The sequence below is a fragment of the Ovis aries genome, chromosome 9, assembly GCF_016772045.2.
Source record: "Ovis aries strain OAR_USU_Benz2616 breed Rambouillet chromosome 9, ARS-UI_Ramb_v3.0, whole genome shotgun sequence".
Taxonomy (NCBI): Eukaryota; Metazoa; Chordata; class Mammalia; order Artiodactyla; family Bovidae; genus Ovis; species Ovis aries.
In genome coordinates, this window is record NC_056062.1 from 41,903,261 (window position 1) to 41,924,496 (window position 21,236).

The 21,236-nt window shown below is 36.7% G+C and overlaps 1 long non-coding RNA gene across 3 annotated transcripts in view; it reads right to left on the reverse strand.

Moving 5' to 3' along the window:
* Window positions 1–21,236, reverse strand: part of LOC132657175 (uncharacterized) — a 426,450-nt gene that overhangs the window by 243,484 nt on the left and 161,730 nt on the right. The gene's annotated exons all lie outside the window — the stretch shown is intronic.

The window sequence follows — 21,236 nt, forward strand, 5'->3', positions numbered from 1 at the left end:
CTCTTTGCCCACCAGGATCCTCCATCCATGGACTTTTCCAGGCAAGAATACTGGAGTGGGTTGCCATTCCATTCTCCAGGGGATCTTTCTGATCCAGGGATCAAACCCAGGTGTCCTGCATTGCAGGCAGATTCTTTACCATCTGAGCCACCAGGTATTGGAAAAATGAGTATTCCCACAAATTTAAAACATGTTTTACAATGAGATTCATGCTGTAATATCGTCTAGAATAGACATGAACAGACAAAATGGTTTATAGTTTATGAATTAACAATGTAAACCAAACAGGACTGAATTTGGGATAAATTTATCCTGGTTTGGGCACTCAGTTCTGCCAGCAAAAACTTTGTGGCTTCTGAACTTTAATTTCCTCCTTAGAAAGGTAAGAGTCACAAAACTGAGTTTCTCAAGGTAGATGTGGGAATAAAATGAGGTAATGAATTCATACATATTTTCATTCAAGTATAACAGTTATAGTTCAAGGATTTGATATGGAAGCATTTTGCAAATGTAGAAAGCTCATGTTAAATATAAGAACACATTCTTTTCAATAGCAAAAAATTTTGTTGAGTGATTTTGGACAGCGATAATATTTTTTAAATGATCACAAATTATATACACATTGTCACTCCAAAGTATAAAAGCTGGAATTTAAAGCATTTATTCATGAAATCTAATTTAGTGTTTGAAAATATTCTGGAAACCTAAATCTATGAAAACAAGTGATTTGGAGATGTTTTACTCACCAAACTAAAGTTGTAATAAATGGGAAACTTTAAAAAAATTAACTAAACTTCAAGCTAAATTTTAAGAAACCAAGACACGTTACTGTTACACAACACAACAATGAACTAAGTTCACAGAGTTCTTGAATTGGAACGCCTGAATTTCCACATATCTAACTTATTAATAAAGCATCAGACCCACGCCCTCAATCATGTAACGACAGGAAAACGTGGTTGGATGGCCACCGAGTCGATGGACATGAGTCTGAGCAAGCTCCAGGAGTTGGTGATGGACAGGGAAGCCTGGCGTGCTACAGTCCATGGGGTCCCAAAGAGTCAGACACGACTGAGCGACTGAACTGAACAGACTGATGGGAAGATTCCCACAAGATGCGCATCTGGCCCATTGTTTTCAGACCACATACTGAATCAGAGAGACTTCTGATTGTGGACAAAATGAGACCATCTTGAGACCCTTCCCCCACTTTTGTCTTATCTGGGTCAAACAAGATGGATATCAGAAGTACACAATCTTCAATTTTGTCTAAATATCAACCCAGTGAATACATTTTATTTCACTGGCTTCCATTATTGTTATGACAAGAAAGCACTTGAATGAGATTTGAAACAAAGCTTTAATAAATGATGTTAAAACTGAGCTGGCTGATTCTTTTTCATTTATGATAATACTTTATACATTAGTGATATGTCTATCTATAACACTCTTTAATTTATTATTTATATGGGAAAATGGAAAATGTTAAGTTCTGTAACCAAAATACTAAGGTCCAAAATTGAATGCAAAAAAGGAAGAGAAAAAAAAAACATGTAATATTCATATTTGAATTCAAATAAAATTTTTCAACAATTTAAAAATGTATATGATTATCTACTTTTTGATATATCACATTACATGAGGTCATTAATTAAATATTTAAAAATCATTTGTGGAAGTTGCAATCTAAAGACAACAGCCCCATGTAAACCCATGTGAGACCATTCATTTGGATCTTACATATAGTCCCTCAGCTTTTCCAAAAGCTCTAATGTGGGAGAAGATGTGGAAACGGAGACCCAGCTACTGTAACAGATTGAGAAGCAACCCTTCATATAGAACTACAGTCTTTGTTTTTAAATTTTTACTAGAGTAGTTGCTTTACAACATTGTATTAGTTTCTGCTGTACAGCAAAGGGAATCAACAATACATTTAAATGTGCTGTCCTCAGAGGCTCACCAGCATCGGGCTCTTTGCAACCCCATGGACTGTAGCCACCCAGCTCCTCTGTCTGTGTGATTTTCCAGGTAAGAATACTGGAGTGTGCTGCCATTTCCTTTTCCATTAATGTCTGATGAGCACCCATATACAACTAATTTTCACTCACTTTACAACCTGCAAGTTTCCAGAAGGTAAATAAATATTGTAAACAGTGGGCTAGCGGACATTTGGTAAATGTAAAGTTAGATGCATCAATATACCACAAGGTGCTTTGCCAGATATTCACATATTAATGAACTGTACATGTATATGCATATATACACATGCACGTATATCACATCTTATTCTAGAAACAGTCAAAGGCAGATATATGAGCAATGAATTTCTTTTTCAACTTTCATAGTCTAAATCACTTTCAGACATATTTCTGCAGGAAAATTCCTATGAATTCACAAAAATAGAAAATATGACTATTATTTGTTTTCTCTCTCAACTAAGAAAAATAACAAGTGTTTCTGCCATCTATCTTAATTAGTAAGGAAGGGCTTTTGTCTCTTTTTTATTATGATAAGTCCCTAGACCAAGTCTGTGTCCTTATCAGCAATGGGCTCCTCGTGTTCTCAGCCGAACAATTCTAAATTCAAAATCTTCCTTTCTGAGGCCACGAACATTCTCTGCTTAGCCCAGATTCATTCTCTTTGCTTTCACGTTCACTGCAGTAAAATGTCTTCCCTGCTGCACATCCTGCCAACTTCGTAATCATACCCTGCCACCACCCAGCGTCTTGTGTCAGACGCCAGCCACTTTGTGAGACCCCCCAGCCACTCCGAGGGGTTGGTTATCTTCACCAAAGCTGTGTTGGAGATGGCTGGAGTTGGCTGCTGAGCTCCAAGATCTTAGAAGCTAGATGATGCCACACTGGCTCTTTTAAGCTGGCCATGACGGGAGCATTTCCACTGTGGAAATCAACAAATGCCGTAAATCAGAACTCTTTTTTCCAGATGACAGGTACACCAGATCACGGCTAACAAATCTTTCTTCCACTCTATGACAGTATCGTGTTAAACTGCCGTTTTCTTAATCAATATGCCTGGGTCCAAAGGCCCATTTTACTATGCGACTTTGACTAAGTTAACTTTCCCAAATACGAATTTCATCATAATGGGATAATATGGGTTCTTATCTCATACAGATCTTGTGAGGATCAAATGAGATGGTTTATATAAATATATAAGGTACACAGTACTTCGTAAATGCTAATTGCTATTATTATCTATGTTTAGTATTATTTCTTATTATTGTTTTAATTTTTAGCAAAATAAACTTTCATCTCCATGCTCATTTACTTCTTGTAAAGAAACTCCCTTTGTTGTCTTTCAATACATATAGAAATAATACCTTTTGGCAATTTAATGATTCAAAAATCTGTCAGTATGCAATCAATGAATAAATGGCAATAAAACAATCCATTTTAGGAAGCAAAAGATGACTTATGTGTGGCTATCTCTTTTCCACAGCACAGAGGGCCTTGATACTGGGTGGTATGTATCTTTTCTCCATACACTTCTATTCTAGAAGCAGGAGAAAAAATTCTCACAAAACTCTGGTTTACACTGCTGCTGCTGGTGCTAAGTTGCTTCAGTTGTGTCCGATTCTGTGCAATCCCATAGTCGGCAGCCTTCCAGGCTCCCCCGTCCTTGGGATTCTCCAAGCAAGCACTATGCACCATGTATTCATTTGTGTGTTCATTTAAATATTTAAGCATTGATTATATTTGGTAACAGGCTCACAATCTCAGGGAAGCAAAAGAAAAACAACTAGGGACTTCCCTGGTGATCTAGTGGTTAAAACTTCACCTTCCAGTGCAAGGGGTGCAGGTTTGATCCCTGGTCAGGGAGCCAAGATCCTACATGCCTCTCAAATCAAAAAAATCATAACATAAAAACAGAAGCAATACTGTAGCAAATTCAATAAAGACTTTAAAAATATTCCACATCAAAAAAATCTTAAAAAAAAAGAATAACAACTAAAATTAATTGAGCATTCACAGGCACAGTTATATTTTACAATGTATGTAAGATAGTTACCATTATCATCCTCATATTGCAAATCAGAATTTTGAGGCATAGAGAAGCTAAGAATTTGCTAAGGTCTATAGAACTAACCAGTAGTGGAGCCAGGATTCAAGCCCAGAAAAGTCTGTTCTTCCAGCAAGAATCATACTATCATTTGCATACCAACCTAAAGAATCTCCAAGCCATTACCCAAACCATTCACCCATTTCAGTGTTCAGAATCTGACACCAGCCCTATCTTCATCTTTTGAGAGAAGATAAGATAAATACAGAGTGATTTCTTTCAAATATACTAGGGACAGAGGAATATACTCAGTACAATATGCAATATACTCTACAGTGCCATTCTAAAGACTCCAACAAAAACTGCAAAGAACTATAAGAGGAAAGGTCATGAGATTACATCCTGATTAACTTATCCATGTTCATCCTTCTAACAGGTGTGTGTGTTGGGAGATGGGAGGTGGAAAATTATGTGCCAGTCATCTTCTCATATGCTTGGTGATAAGAGAAACTTCAATGAATCAGATTGAATCCCTGTCCTTTAGGGCTTATGGATTGAGCTTTCAAGTACTTACACAAGGGAAAAACAAACTGTTATTGAGATAATTCTTCAGCGTCTCGTGACTTAAAGTGTGGTCCAAGGACAGTTGAAATCAACAAGTGTGCATGGTATACAAATCACAAAAATTAATGAAACATATTAGTTTTGTAAAAGAGGCCACAAATACAATAGGATTAGAAGCACAAAAGACCAACAAAGCATATGGTAACTGGGCAAAGGCATTTTTTAGCAAGAAAGATAGAAACACCAATGTTCAGAAAGACATGTATTTAGAAGTTATTTGTAGAGCTGTCTAGGAGGACAGAACATTGATGCTAGATTGCATCTGACCCCAAATGGGCAATTTATTTCTGGCTTAGCAGGAAAAAAAAAAAAAGTAGCAATCTAACCATATAAACGTCTATTTAGACAAAGTCTTAGAGATAGTCAACATGTTCTCCCAACCCCATATATCCTCCCCTCATTCCATCCTGTGGATCAAGCAGACAACTGTGTTAATAAAACTGCCCAAAGCAGGCAAAGACAGGATAAAACCAAATTCATCTGGGAGTGTACAAGGCTTCTGGCTTTTAAGTGGGCATTATAAAAGTGTAACAGAATAGGGATTATCCATCTCTTTAAGTATCCATCTTGTAACATCTTACCAAAAAACCCAAACAAACTTTTTGGCCAACCTAATACACAGATGAGGCATTCAAATTTTGCATCTTGTTCCAGTGTATTCCAGTTGTCTCATGACTGCAGACTGAACTCAAATAGATCCTGAAGTTGTTTTACTCAGGACTTTTATCACATTACCAAATAGAAAATGCTAAATAGATAAACTAAAGAAGCAAGTGAATAAATACACAGATCAGGTAATTCTGATATGTGTCAAAGTCCTGAAAGTCTTTTCCAAGGTCCATTCCAAGGGTCTGTTTAAAATGGGTATTCCTTTTTTTCTCTTTCTCAGATTTGTCTACTCTTTCTTATTTATTATTTTCCCTGACCATAGGCTTCAATGTGCTTTGTTTCTGAGAAGTTTATTCAGTTTGGTCTAAGAACACCAGAAACTTAGAAACTTCTGAAACTAAATAACCAGCTTAGTCGACTAATGTAAATGTTTATGGTTCATCCTCAGTACTCCCAGATTTGTCCCTTTTAATCTTCAGTGGAATTCTATCACCCAGAGATGAGCGTATTTAATTTTTATTTGTGTTAGCACCACGAGGGTGGGGATCATGTCTGTTTTCATAATCTTCCCCTCTGGAATTTCTACCCAGTTATATGCTATAGTAAATACTCAGTAAACACCAAAAAATTTCTACCTTAGCTACTCATAATCTCAACAGAGTGCCTTTGGATACTTCTTATTCTTATTTAAAAAAAAAAAAAAAAGTAGAAGAGTAGGGGGAGAAACGTCAGTGTTAAATGGACAGTAAAGTAGAACAGAGCTCCAGCTAGCATGTGTGCATGCGCTCAGCTGCTTCAGTCATGTCTGACTCTTTGCAACCCTGTGAACTGTAGTTCACCAGGCTCCGCTGTCCATGGAATTCTCCAGGCAAGAATACTGGAGTGGGTTTTCACGACCTCCTCCAGGGGATCCTCCCAACCCAGACATTGAACCTGTGTCTCCTACGTTGACAAGCAGGCTCTTTATCACTAGCACCACTTGGGAAGCCCCTCCAACTAGCATAAAGTGAAGTTGCTCAGTTGTGTCCAACTCTTTGCTACCCTGTGGAGCATAGCCCACCAGGCTCCTCTGTCCATGGGATTTTCCAGGCAAGAATACTGGAGTGGGTTGCCATTTCCTTCTCCAGGGAATCTTCCCAACCCAGGGATCAAACCCAGGTCCCCAGCATTACAGGCAGATGCTTTAACCTCTGAGCCACCAGGGAAGCCACTTCAAAATGGCTACTGGGATTCTAGATACTTGGAACCTTGCAAAGTGGTACCATGGATGGAGGTCTCTCTCCATCAAGCTTTCTGCAATGATGAAGTGTCATATCCCTGAACTGGTCAACAGGGTAGACACCAAGAACAGAGAGCTATTAGGTACAACGAGTCAAGAAGACTAGCTCAACTAAGGATCATTTTATTTCTGCTCATTTAAATTAGGATTAAAATTGCCAGACATGACTGACACATTGGACAACAATTCATATTGGACAACACAACTCTAGGTTCAAAACTAGCACTAAGTCACATGCTAAGTTTTGATGCCAAGGAACAATCTACAGTCATCTCAACCAAAATATTTCAGAATAGGACGGAGGGACAATTATGCTAACATTTTAACGACATAATTTTTACTCTCTTGTGTCTTGAGGATAGAATACTATTTTTCCGAATAATCATTCTTATTGACTCTGAAAGTGAAAGTGAAGTCGCTCAGTCGTGTCCGACTCTTTGCGACCCCGTGGACTATAGCCCACCAGGCTCCTCTGTCCATGGGATTCTCCAGGCAAGAATACTGGAGTGGGTTGCCATTTCCTCCTCCATACTGATTCTGAGCCTCTAATTGACTCTGAGCCTCTAATTGATATAAACCATAACCTTCAAGCTAAATAACTTAAACTTCTTTAAAATCTTTTAAAGGACAGCACAATCTTATCTGCCTATCATGTCAGTGATGGGGTTCAGAACATGCTTCCCTAAAAGAATGATACCTTGTCATATTGATTATTTTAAGGTGAAGGAATTTGAAAAACGGCAGATGCAAGAAGGACTCTCTGGACTTTGCTGGTGGCTCAGTGGTAAAGAATCCACCTGCCAATGCAGGAGATGTGAGTGTGATCCCTGATCCAAGAATATCCCACATGCCATGGAGCAACTAAGCCCGTGCGCCACAACTACTGGGCCTGTGCTCCAGAGCCCTGGCACTGTGACGACTGAGCCTGCACGCTCTCGAGTCCATGCCCCCAGCAGGAGAAGCCACTGCAGCAAGAAGCCCACACCCTGCAACTGGAGAGCGAGTCCCCACTGGCCACAGCTAGAGAAAAGCCGGAGCAGCAATGAAGTCCCAGCCCCGTCAGAAATAAACAAAGAGCAAGACTCTCTGAACTGTCCTTCTCTTCTGAAGCAGGCGTTAAGACCCTCACGTGAGAGGTGCTTCCTTGTACCTGGAGGAACAAAGCATCCTTGTCTCTGAAGACAGAGGTGCCTAGAGGAACCAGAATGAACAGACTTTGCTCATCTTCCCCCAGATTACTATCCACAGCTTGTACCTTTTTTAGCCCATCATGTTTCTCTGTGCTTTTTACTCTTCATCAAACTTAGAACAAAAACATTCAGCTTAACTGTTTCTTTGAATCTTGACTTCCTAATGAGGGCTTCCAGGTCATGTAAAACTTATATTAAATAAATTCGTCTGCTTTTCTCTTATTAACCTATGTTTGTCAGTTTGATTTTCAGGCCCAGTCAGGGACCCCTCAAGGGTTTAGGAAAACCTTTTTCTCCCTTCCACTAAGCCTTCCAGGAGGTATGGAAAGGGTGCGGTGTTTGTGCATGAAGTAATCACTTTAATTGCAAACTGCATCGCTCCCTTGCTGTTTCCTGCTCTTTAACATAGGGTCTCTAACCTGTTCAGAGGTAACAATACTTTAAACCAAGAGGTATGTCCAAGTGTTTCCTAAAAGTGGCAGAGCCAGTGCCCTCCCACAGGGCTGGGTGCCCCTGGCTTCCCATTATTCCAGGAAGGGCTGCTCCGGGCCACTTCCACCATCTGCTTCCAGCTGTGTTGGCAGAACAGAAAGTCAAACGTGCTCCAACAAACTGCAACCCTGAATTTATCATAAAAGCCACCATTTCTATTTCATTTGGCTAGTAAACAATCTCACACTATGAGGATGGTTAATTATAAATAACCGTCTAGACTCTTTTAATTGAAATCTACATTTATTTAGAGCTTTTTCATGAGACTAGAATTAAGAAACAAAAAAGCATTAGCAATGAATGGAAATGGACCACACAATTCAAATAGAAAAACCTTACAATCTAAGCATTAGAGTGCTTCAACAAGTAACAGTACTTCCCACTTTAGCAGAAATTGCCCTCTCCTGTTCTTACACTGTGTCAGTGTTAAGTCTTCCATCATTCTTGAATTGAAAGTAGGAGTTGCCATTGCTGTTTTTGACACTAAAGTCTACCTGCAGAAATAAATATAACTGATGTAGCATATATCAATTATACTATAAAACTGACATAGTTTTATAGTGAAAGAGAAAATTCATGAAAATCCATTCTTTCATTAAAAAAATATTCATGATTGCCTGTTGTACACAATTAACAGAGCTAAGTGCTGTATGGCAGTGATTTTGGAAATTTTGACTGCAAGAAACAGTAAGAACTGTATTTTATGTTATAATACAGTACACACAAATGTATTTATGTGACTTAAAATTTTATGAAATAAGACTTAATTTTAATATGTGTAATACCTCCTGATATTTTCTATCCCCTTCTAATCAGGAATTTGTTATTATAATCTATTTAATAAAAATTATGTTAAACTCACTAAATTAATCTCAAAATCCACTAATGGGTTGAAATTTGCAGTTTGAAAACTATGTTGAAGAGATGGCAAGATAAATAATACTCCACTTCTTGTCCTTAAAGAGTTTTGGGTCAAACAGCAAAAGTAAACCAAAAACAAAAAAGAGAGAGAGAGAGAGAAAGTGAGAGATAATAAGAAAAAGGAGAGAAAAGGAAACAAGCTGAGAGTTTAATTAAAGGAAAGATTTTGTTAAGAGAATATTACAGGCATCATGAAAGTTTAAAAAAGAGATGACACTCAGGTAAGAGGAAGGTTTAATGGAGAAGCTGATGTTTATGATGGAACTTGAAAGCAGGTAGGATTTTTCGAGGCAGATACACAGAGAGCAGAAATGATAATCCAGATGGAGTTCACAGCATGGGCCAAGGCACACAGATGAATGAGGAGAGGAGGGGCAGATTTCGGAAACAGTGAGTCATCCATTTGGCTGGAGAATAATGTTCAGTCTGAAGTAATAGAAAAGAACGTTGGAAAGATAAAAGGAAGCTTAAGTGTCAGGGTAAGTATTATTTTAAAATTCAGTAGACAATGAGGAAGAATTTAAAACTGTCCACCCACCCATTCATCTATTTATCCATCCATCCGTCCATTCAACAATTTATTAAGCTGTAACAGGCAAGACCCTCTACATGTACAGGAGAAAATGAGTAAGAAACAACTCCTGTTTCTTTACTGTTTATATTCTTGAGAAGGTATAAAACTATTAAGCAATCCATCGTAACAAAGAAGGAACCCTTTTAGAAAATTAATCTGGCAGACCCTTGGAGAAGAACTTTGATCTGTAAGAGACTGAAAGAAGGAAAGTCAATTATGAAATGAGAAACTCTAATTGTCTAATAAGTTCAAAGGTGAGATGGAATTGTTTCTGTAGGTTTGCATGTTTTAGCTCTGCCAGTCAAACTTCCTTTGTTCTTTTACCGAGAAATTGGTGTGAGTTTGGCAGCAAACCATCTTCAAGGCCAGTTCAGCGTTCCTCAGCAGTGATGTCCTATAGAAAGAACCATCTGCCCATCCTCTATCGCTCATTGATTTTGGCACTAGGATGTATTTATGTATATCTCTTTTGTCCGACAGGTTTCCTCTTAGTATCTTTAGAGCATCATTTTTGCCAGCCATAAATTCAGTCTTGGTTGGAGATAGCATCCTCTCCCCTCTCATCTATTATTTGCCTCCTTTCACTTTTTCTGTCATGGCGGATTTTATTAACATAAAAGGCAGGGTATTAAATTGTTATTAAACAGATTTTTATTAGCTCATTTCACTATATCCAGCCAACCCATGTCTCACATTTCTAAACGCTATAGATGTCTTCTATTAATAGCACTAGGGAGAAAAGTAACCTAATTTTTTAGCTGCATGATTTATGTTTGGATGATTACTATCTATTTTTCTCTTTTTTTTTTTTCAAATCTATTGTATGATTTTTCTCTTCTATTTTAAAACAAATACTTTCATCCCTTTTTACTCAAGGTAGTTGGATTGGGTCATAAAAGGGGCCGCTTGGTATCAGAACACCCTCACATATTTGCCTAATAATCCCTTTTAAGTAATCTGGCCTGTTGTTAATGGCTTTTTTTAAGCCAGTCATACACTTAGAACCAAAATTAGCATCTAAATGAGGATGTTTTAAAACGCATGCCTAGGGGTTGCTGGTTTCACCTTTTTTATAGTTTGCCATGTTAAATTATGTAAAATAGAAATGGTATTTTAGTATTTAATGAGCTAATGCAAAACCTATTGAGACTCCCTCCCATCCCCCCTTTTCACTTATACAGCCCACCAAATGCTTTTTAAGGTATGAGAAATGGCCACGAATTTTAAAGCATATGTCAGAATGCAGAGACCCCTTTCCTTCTCAGCAGTCACCCACATCAAAAGCAAGGTATTACTAGGAAAAGTGCTAAACATTGGGAACCTGGTTTTATAATCAGTTATCTGATGATGTTGTGCACAATAAAATTAATTAATTTAGCATTTAATTTTTCTAGAAAAAAATTACTATGGTTTACATAAGGTTATAGTCACAACTCAATTAGCAAAAAGAAAAATTCATTAGGGAAGTCGAGAAATCGTGACACATGCAGAAGAAAAATGATACATCCCTTCAAAAATATCCAAAGAATATTTTAAAATTTATGGTCAGAGATATATATTATGAAGAAAAGTATAAAGTCAAGGGTTCCAATTAGAGACCAGTGTATTTTAGCTGGATATCATGAATATTTCCAGAAAATTAGTTCTATTATCTGGTAGTTCGGTCCTAAAAGAGAAAGAGGACCTCCACTGTTTAAGTCATTCAGAAATAGACGACACCAAATGATATGGACTATGGTATAGAAGAGGGAAGAGGGGAAAGATTAGATGAGTTAATAAATTGCTTCTTTCTCTTATTCCAAAGATATTGTTTTGTAGTGTAAAAAAACAAAAATAGAACAGATTCTATGTGAGATTCTATAAAGAAAATGATGATGATTTCTGCTTAAATAATAAACTCTTAGTGAAAAGATTTGGAGAAAATATATATATATATACATATCAAAACCATAAGAGATTTGCTAAGTGATGAAGGCTTAAGCCATCAGTAGCACTCTGGAATTTCAAAGCACTGAGGTCTAGGTTGATTATTTTATTCTATTTCTCTGTTTCTTTTCATTTTCTGGGCTGTTTTTGTCTCTCCTCATCTATTCCCTTACACCCTACACAGTCTGTCCCCTCATATCTTTATATATATAATATATATACATATTTTTTTGCCTCAACGCTCGGCTTGTGAAATCTTAGTTCCTCGACCAGGGATTGAATCCTGCATCCTCAACAGTGAGAGCTCAGAGTCTTAACCACCAGACCATCAAAGAGTTCCCTATTTATATCTTTAAGCCGACTTCTTGTCCACTTTATAAGATGAACTCTACTTCTCATTTAATTGTTTTTTGCTGGATTAAGTCTAATGTGACACCATATTCACAGAAAATCACATTTGCCTCCTCTCTTGAATATTTTTTACTTAAAACATTTTTCCTTTTTCATGATATTTTCAGTATATGAATAAATCAGTCTCATTTTTTATGAACAAAATATGTAGCTGTGCCTAAATAGAAGTTAAGATTTTCCCATTCTTCCTGTATCACACTAATCACTTCTTAGAAATGGCTATCAATATATTTTGGTATATATTTGATGTTCATGTAAGCATTCTTATATATACCTGAATGTGTATATACTATTTTTTTATACAGCATGAATTAGTTCTCTGCTAGTGGGTATCTATATTGATTCCAATATTATACTATTACACACAGCATTGGGGTTTTCATCTTTGACTTTAAATATATACTGGGCCAAATATAAAATATTCACTGTATTGCATCTCTGAGTGTGCCTATTTTCTCCAAAAAGTTTGAACTAATGGCCCAAGTGTACACAAAACTTGTTTTACATTCATATCTTCACTAAGAATCAGTATCATCAATGTCTTGCCTTAATAATCAGTAATTTAAATATTACTAATATAAATAATCAATAATAAATTACTGATTATTTGTGTTTTCTGTTTTGTATAGCATTATGGTTGTTTGTGTTTGTTGGCATTTACATGTCTTTTCTTTGGACAGAATTATTTAGACCATTGGCCCATTTCATTGTTTGTTTCTTAGCAGTGTGTGAGAGTTCTTATTTACTAAGTACTAGCTTTTTGTGTGGTAAACAGTTTTTTGTTTGCTTCTGCATGTTGTTTGCTTCTGAAGCTTTGTTTATTTTTATAGACTCAAATGTATTGCTTATCTTTGTATGATGGTTTCATTTATCATGTCATTCAGACAAAGGTTTCAGTTTTCAATAGAATCTCTTAGTCCTTGTTGCTACCACAGTACTGTCTTTTCCTCTGGACTGGCAGGTTATTCTCTAATTATCTGTTTCCATCTCTAGATTCTGCATTCTAAGAGGGCAGTAATTATTTATATTTGTTTTTATATTCTAATAAGTTGAAAAGACAAAATATCATGACATATAAAAAGTACATGAATAGGAAGTATACATAAATAAATGAATTAGTGACTGAATTACTAAATCAAATTAAAACTTTGACCTCAGCCTGTTCACTATGAAATAAACACATAACCTTGTTATAGAACTAATCATATTCATTTACAAAATAATAAAGTTTTAGTTCCTCAAATTCACCATTATTTAATAATCATTTTCTACAGTGCAGTTTAAAAAATGTTCCATTAAATTTTTTCCATCTCTCATTTTAATGTCTTTTTGCTTCTTTTGTAATCATTTTTTCAACTTGTATTGTCTATACTCTGCTTCTCTTTATTTTAGCAGGCATAGTGTTTTATTGGGCAAAGAGCTTTGCTAGGATGCTAAACTAGCTTTCAAAAAGTGTGGAATGCCATGTTGAACTAAATTTAATTCCACTCAAAATAATCAGAGGTGAGGCCCCAGCCACTCAGGAGCGACAGAAGCCAAGTCTGTGCAACAGTCAGGAGTCTTTGCTCTCTCTGCTCCCCTTCTTCTGCTGTCAGTTCTATTCTCAGTCTGGTTTACCTTTAACACTAGAAACATAACCATTTACATCTTTGGGGTTCAATACTTTTAAAGCTTGACATCAAGAGGAGTAAAATGTATTGCCTTCCAGGTCTGTGTTAAAACAAACAAACAAAAGCAAAAAAAGAGAACAGTCTCAACTGGCCAAGTACAGGTCAGGCACAGGTCACATCTTAGAATAATCCCTGTAGCAGTGGTGATGATAAATACCAAGGGCTTTTAGGCCTTGTGACCACTGAGGAATAAATTCTTAAAGGAATTTATAGATGTTTCAGCAAGTGTCTTGGTTAAAGCCTGTGCATCTAAAGTCCGGCAGACCTGCGTCTTGCAATGCTTTGTAACTTAAACTTTCTGAACCACAGTTTCCTCATCTATAAATGAGGGTGGTAAATATACACCATAAAAGGATATCACAAAAATTCAGTGGCATAATGTAAGTGCTTAGTAGAATTACCATTTAATAAAGCTTAGCTGTTTTTAATATGATCATCCTCAACTTCATTCTCTTTATTATCACTGCCAAATAATCTAAAAGTTTTAGAAATGGGAGAGCATTTTTACAAAGAAAAATGATCGAAAAAAAGGGGGAGAAAAGTGGACAATTTTGACAAAAAATAAATAATTGTAAAATGAAAACACTCAAATACTTTAGATACTATAGAGCCTAATAATGATAGTTATAAATCATTAACCCCTTAGCACTGTGCTAACAGCTATATATGTTTGTGTGTGTGTGTGTACCATCTCATATATATATATATATACACACATACACACACATATATATATATATATATATATATATATATATACTCTCATATAGTCTCATGGGTTTCCCTGATGAATGGCTCAGATGGTAAAGGAAGATCACCTAGAGAAGGAATGGTTACCCACTCCGATATTCTTGCTTGGAGAATTCCATGGAGAGAGGAGCCTAGAGGGCTGCAGTTCATGAGGTCACGAAGAGTTGGACATGACCGAGCATAGCAGCACAGCCTACATTCCCCAAATCCCCATTACTTGAGGTAACCTGATCGTGCTTCTATGAACTGAAACAGAAAGTCTGACAACCACCCTATGAATTTCAAATAAAGGTAAAGTAAAATATGAAAATTCCTTAAAATATTTTTTAAAAATGACACAAAACAAGTTATTTTATAGCAAAGGGATATAACAGCTCTATGTACCTAAAAAGATCAAAGTTCAATAAAGATAAAGAATTACTTAGAATGAATAGGAAAAGAGAATTATATCTGTATTGACAAAAAAGTGAATATAAAATATATTAGAAAGGCATTTGCAAGGTTCTGATTTCCTTGAGGGTTCCAGTGAGGATAACTGTCAGAATATGTTATCTTACTCTGAAAAAATAAAATAAAACAGTTTTCAATTAAAACACCTCAATTTCTCCATAGTGTTCCTTAAGAAATGATTGAAGCTCCTTCACTTGGAATATTGGCTTGGAAAAAAAAATCATTAAAAGATGCTAGTGGGAGCTCGCCTGTTCTGTCCTGGGGATGGAAGAGTTGAATGTAAGCCCTTTCATCTTTATTTAGACTCTTCTGTAATATATTTTCTTTCTGAGAAAGGATTTATCTCCATCCAACAACATGCTGGGGAAAATGGCACTACCAAACTATATCATAATGCAATAATCTATGTAATTAAATTATTTCATGGATCAGTAGGAATGTGCAAATTGTAAAAAACTGTGAAATGCAATAATGTGTCTGACATTATAATTTCCAATGGCTTATTTATTCTTCAAGGGCTTTCTACACTGATGCTCATTTGATTTCCCTGAACAAAGAAGTATTTCCTGGTCTGCTTTGGTTCTTCATTCCTTAGACAAATATATGTACATAGAGAACACATTCTATGTCAGTCATTGTGCTAAGTGCTGTAGGGGATGAGAGGAAAAATGGGGCCTCGCTCTTTAAGGAGTCTATGTTCTAACACGGACACAGAGGCTGCGTGGTACCCAGGAAAGATAAAGACTCTGGGAACACAGTCTGAGTTCAGATTCCACCTCAGCCTCTTGCCAGCTGGATCTCTGGCTCTTTGAGTCAAATCGGGATTAAAATGAGTGACTGTTATGAGAACAGGGTGATAACATAGATGTCTAGCAAAATATTGCTGTTTGGTCGATCAGACTTCCCTTACTCCTTAAATAAGCAGAAAACCATAATCAGGGCATTATGTGCAAATTTATAAGCCAGTTAGAGAGTAAGATGGGAGCTTCATTACATATGGTTTCATGTGGTGATGTCAACTACCAGAATGAACTATCAGAACATTTGGGGAGATTTTTGAATTCCCCAAACCATCTCACTTTTCCCTCAACTCCACTCCCCTCCTTACCTCACACATCCACCTTAAAATGTTTCAGAATCAGATGCAGAGTAGGTCAAAAAATAGTGAAATGTTGAGTTCTGTCACTGACTGGTTATGGCCAAGTCATTCAATCCCTTTAAGTTTTAGTTCCAGTCAAATACCATGACTGCAAGGGTTTTCTGTTCTCAGTAAGTAAGATCGTGAGTGCCCTATACGAGGTACCCAGAAAATGGATCCCAATGGACTAAATAAACTGTGAAATTGGCAAAATCATAACAACATTACAGTATTATTGTGAGAATTAAAATCATTTCTGTAAAACACCTTCTCAGTGTTGTAGGCATTTGATATCTAAATAGCAATTGTCATGGTGGGGGGAGATGCATCTAAGAAAAACATCTCAGAGGAAACAGCACTGAGCAGAGTAAGATTCTAAGAGTTCAGAGAATAGAACACGCTAACTCAGCAAGCCCTGGGAGCCAGGGTCACCCTGTGTTTGAAAATAGCAGATAAGCTAGTTTGGCTGGAATTTAAGCACCACATGAGCAGAGGGTGGCAGGTGAAGCTGTAAAGTAGGTTGTGGTCAGTTTGTGAAAGTCCCGAAGATGCTGTTAGGATTGTATTCTGTCCATCGTGCAAAGAGACGCCAAGAACAATTGCAGCACAAAAGAAGGTGACAGGATCAGAACTTTGCTTTCAGAGGTTGAATTCGGCACTTCTGTTCAGGATGGGAAAGAAACCTGTGAGAGGCTTCAACAACAGCCCAGTAGGCTGGTAGTAAGTCTTTAAATAATAGCAGAGACATTGATGGAAGGGACAGGTCAAGGTACATTTCAGGAAAATCAACAGAGCTTGAGAACACTGTGAGGGAAGCAAAGAAGAGACTCTTTTAGAATTAATTCAGCTTGGTAACTATTAGAACAATGATTTCATTAACAAAAGGAGAGATGTCATAATTTGGTTTTGAACTTGCTGCATTTGAGGTAGCAGGAAGGCATCCAGGAAAAATAAAATGAAAGTAAAAAATAAAAATAAAATTTAAAAAATGATTTGATAATCATTCCAACAGAAATTTTAAAAAAGACCCCATCAAGAAGGGTTACGGATGGAGCATCAGAGTATCCTCATCTTTTAGGGGCAAGAAGAAGGGATAATCCTGTTTACTTTACTGAAATTGTTGCAGTCCAATAGTCAGTAAGGAATATACATTGGATTTTATTTAATTGTCTGAATGGATTAAAGATTTAAACGTAAGACCAGAAACTATAAAACTCCTAGAGGAAAACATAGGCAAAACACTCTCAGACATAAATCACAGCAGGATCCTCTATGATCCACCTCCCAGAATACTGGAAATAAAAGCAAAAATAAACAAATGGGATCTAATTAAAATTAAAAGCTTCTGCACAACAAAGGAAAATATAAGCAAGGTGAAAAGACAGCCTTCTGAATGGGAGAAAATAATAGCAAATGAAGTAACTGACAAACTAATCTCAAAAATATACAAGCAACTTATGCAGCTCAATTCCGGAAAAAGAAACAACCCAATCAAAAAATGGGCCAAAGAACTAAATAGACATTTCTCCAAAGAAGACGTACAGATGGCTAACAAACACATGAAAAGATGCTCAACGTCACTCATTATTAGAGAAATGCAAATCAAGACCACAATGAGGTACCAGTCAGAATGGCTGCGATCCAAAAGTCTGCAAGCAATAAATGCTGGAGAGGGTGTGGAGAAAAGGGAACCCTCTTACACTGTTGGTGGAAATGCAAACTAGTACAGCCACTATGGAGAACAGTGTGGACATTCCTTAAAAAACTGCAAATAGAACTGCCTTATGACCCAGCAATCCCACTGCTGGGCATACATACCGAGGAAACCAGAATTGAAAGAGATTCATGTACCCCAATGTTCATCACAGCACTGTTTATAATAGCCAGGACATGGAAACAACCTAGATGTCCATCAGCAGATGAATGGATAAGAAAGCTGTGGTACATATATACAATGGAGTATTACTCAGCCATTAAAAAGAATACATTTGAATCCATTCTAATGAGATGGATGAAACTGGAGCCGATTATACAGAGTGAAGTAAGCCAGAAAGAAAAACACCAATACAGTATACTAACACATATATATGGAATTTAGAAAGACAGTAATAATGACCCTGTATGCAAGACAACAAAAGAGACACAGATGCGTAGAGCAGACTTTTGGACTGTGAGGGAGAGGGAGAGGGTGGGATGATTTGGGAGAATGGCATTGAAACATGTATACTATCATGTAAGAAACGAATCGCCAGTCTATGTTCGATGCAGGATGCAGGATGCTTGGGGCTGGTGCACGGGGATGATCTGGAGAGATGATGTGGGGTGGGAGGTGGGAGGGGGGTTCATGTTTGGGAGCTCATGTACACCCATGGTGGATTCACATCAATGTATGCCAAAACCAATACAGTATTGTTAAGTAAAATAAAATTTAAAAATTAATTAATTAATTTAAATTAAAAAGAGCATTACATTTATATTTCATGAGATTTCTAAAAACACACTGGTTGCTTTTATTTCCAATGCAAATTTTTATTTATTTTCTAAAACTTATCTTTCATGAATTTTACTTAATTTCAGATAGAAATGAGTCCCCAAATGATCCTAGACTAGTTTTCCACTTTATAGAACTCCAGGCATCTTGAATTTATTTTCCTTATGTTCTTCCTTCTTTTTGCCACCCACATGGATTATTGCAAAAGGAACGATTCATAACAATTAAAATTCAGTTTGCAACAGAAGAAAGGGACCTTCATAATTTATCATAAAACAAGTCTTCTTTTACCCATTAAATTTTGACTTCAATATTAATATTTGGTTAATGAAAATTGCCTTACACAAAATCACCTGTAAATGACACACATCATTCCCACCATTTAAGTTCTGATAATATCTATGGTATCTTTAAAAGCACAGCCATGCCTGGTGGCGACTAAATTCAACTTGCACAGATATTTTATTTCAGTAACAAGCTGAAAAAGAGCAATATAAGCTGCTCCCAGTGAGCTCACAGTCTAATGGGGGATGCAGATAAACTGCAAAATGACAGAGGTGACACTGAGGAAGATGAGAATAGGTCTCTCTGGAGTAATGAGGAAGTTCAAAAGGAGCTTCTGGAAGGAGCTTAGAAATGCCTTGAGTTCCATCTTTACAGACATGTAGGAATAAACCAGGCAATCTAGGTGGAGAAGGGTCAAGAAAGGGAAGGTATATGCGTACAGGGAAGAACAAAGCAATGGGTTTTCTATCTGGGATAGCCTTTCTAGACCATCAGGTCTGTGTTCTCTAATTCACAGGTGAATTAATTCATCTAATTCTCAGATGAAACTGAGATTCAAAGAGAGGCGAAGTGCTTTGCTACACTTCCTTTCTCTCCTTTCTCCTGGACCACTAGGGGCAGCTTATATTTACCTTGATGACTCTTGCATATTTCAATATCTAGATATGGTAGGGGTTCAGCATATTTTTATTGAAGTATAGTTGATGCACAATGTTTCATATATATTAGAGGTTCATGATACCATTTTTTATTGAAGTATTTATAACATTTCAGATGTATAGCAAAGGGATTCAGTTATATACGTATATGTATATAATATATATGTATTTGTTTTCCAATTCTTTTCCATTTTGGTTGTTACAAGATACTGAGTATAGTCCCCTGTGCTATACAGTAGGTCCTTATGGTTTGGTACATCGCAAATGAATACAGGCATGCTTTCAAGAACTCTCAAAAAAGCTTTTCTAGAAAAATGTGTACTTCTAAGATCTTTTCTATACTCCTGTACACAAAAGAACTCTGTGGAAGGCGATGATAAGATGCTATTCTTTTGTCAGTTGAGAACTCTGTCAAGAGAGTTTTTCCTATTACAAAAAAATTTAGAGTTGGGTAAGAATCCACTGGAACTTTGGTGACCCAGATTTTTATCAGGCCCTACAGTGGTCACTTTCGGAGGATTACTGGGCTTAAAAGGATAATTATCTGTTTGGGACAAATTACTTTTTCTTATCTTCATACTTCACCTTCATGTCTACCACAAAACGACTTCATTGTTCATAGTGGTTTTGAAATCAATCTTGTTGATATAAGAACAATCAATCATTAATTAAAAGGGAAAACAAAGCTGATTTATAAACCATATAACTAAAAGCAAACATTTAATTGTGATGTTAACTCATATATTTTGATAGTAAAATGAATATTATGCCAGTGTTTTATGTGACTGATGAAGGATTAAAACTTTGCTTATCTACTTCACTTTTTGATGATTAAAAATGTTATCTCCTAATATGAAGGTGGAAAGTCTTATGAACTGAATTAGCAGGTAATTTATATTAAGCATTGATTTAATACTCTGGTTTTCCTTTTTTCAGCCCCATGATATTCCTCATATGATGCCTGAAATTCCTTTATCAACAATAGGCAGGTTTTAACATTTGCAGTAGTCCTTCAAATATCTTGTCAGACTAGCTTTCTTATAAAGGCCAATGAAAAATACAGTTGTAAAGAAAATCACAACCTTTTACTTTTAGTTCATTTAGAGGCCCTTGAGTGTTCAATGATGTGAAAAGTGACATATATCTGTGAATTAAGGAACTTTAATTACACCAAGTGCACTTCATTATATGATACATAATTCAGGAGACAATTCCCTGTATTAAAAATTCAATCCAACTTCAGTGTTTAAATGCATCTCCTGCTTTCAGTTATATCCAAAACACTGTAAAACAAGAGCGAAAATTTTGAGGCTCTGAACTGGACAGAGTCAGAGCATAAGAAGGAGGTTCATTGTGTGATGGGTTTTGCTAAAATGATTTAAGATTCCTCAGACATAAATAGAGGGGCGTTTTTTCACTTTAGCACCACAGTAAACTCAAGGCAGTGCGTCTTAGAAGGACGCTGATTTCTGACCCAGGCCTTTCCCACTATTAAACTACCATCTGTCAGTTTTCCATCAAGGTAAGTCTCTCATCATGGGCTTCCCAGGTGGCTCAGAAGAACAGTGGCAGTGGGAAAGAATCCATCTGCCAATGCAGAAGAGATTTGATCCCTGGTTTGGAAAAATCCCCTGGAGAAGGAAATGGCAGCCCACTCCAGTATTCTGGCCTGGGAAATCCCATGGACAGAGGAGCCTGGTGGGCCAGTCCATGGGGTCACGAAGAGTGGAACACGACATGGTGACTA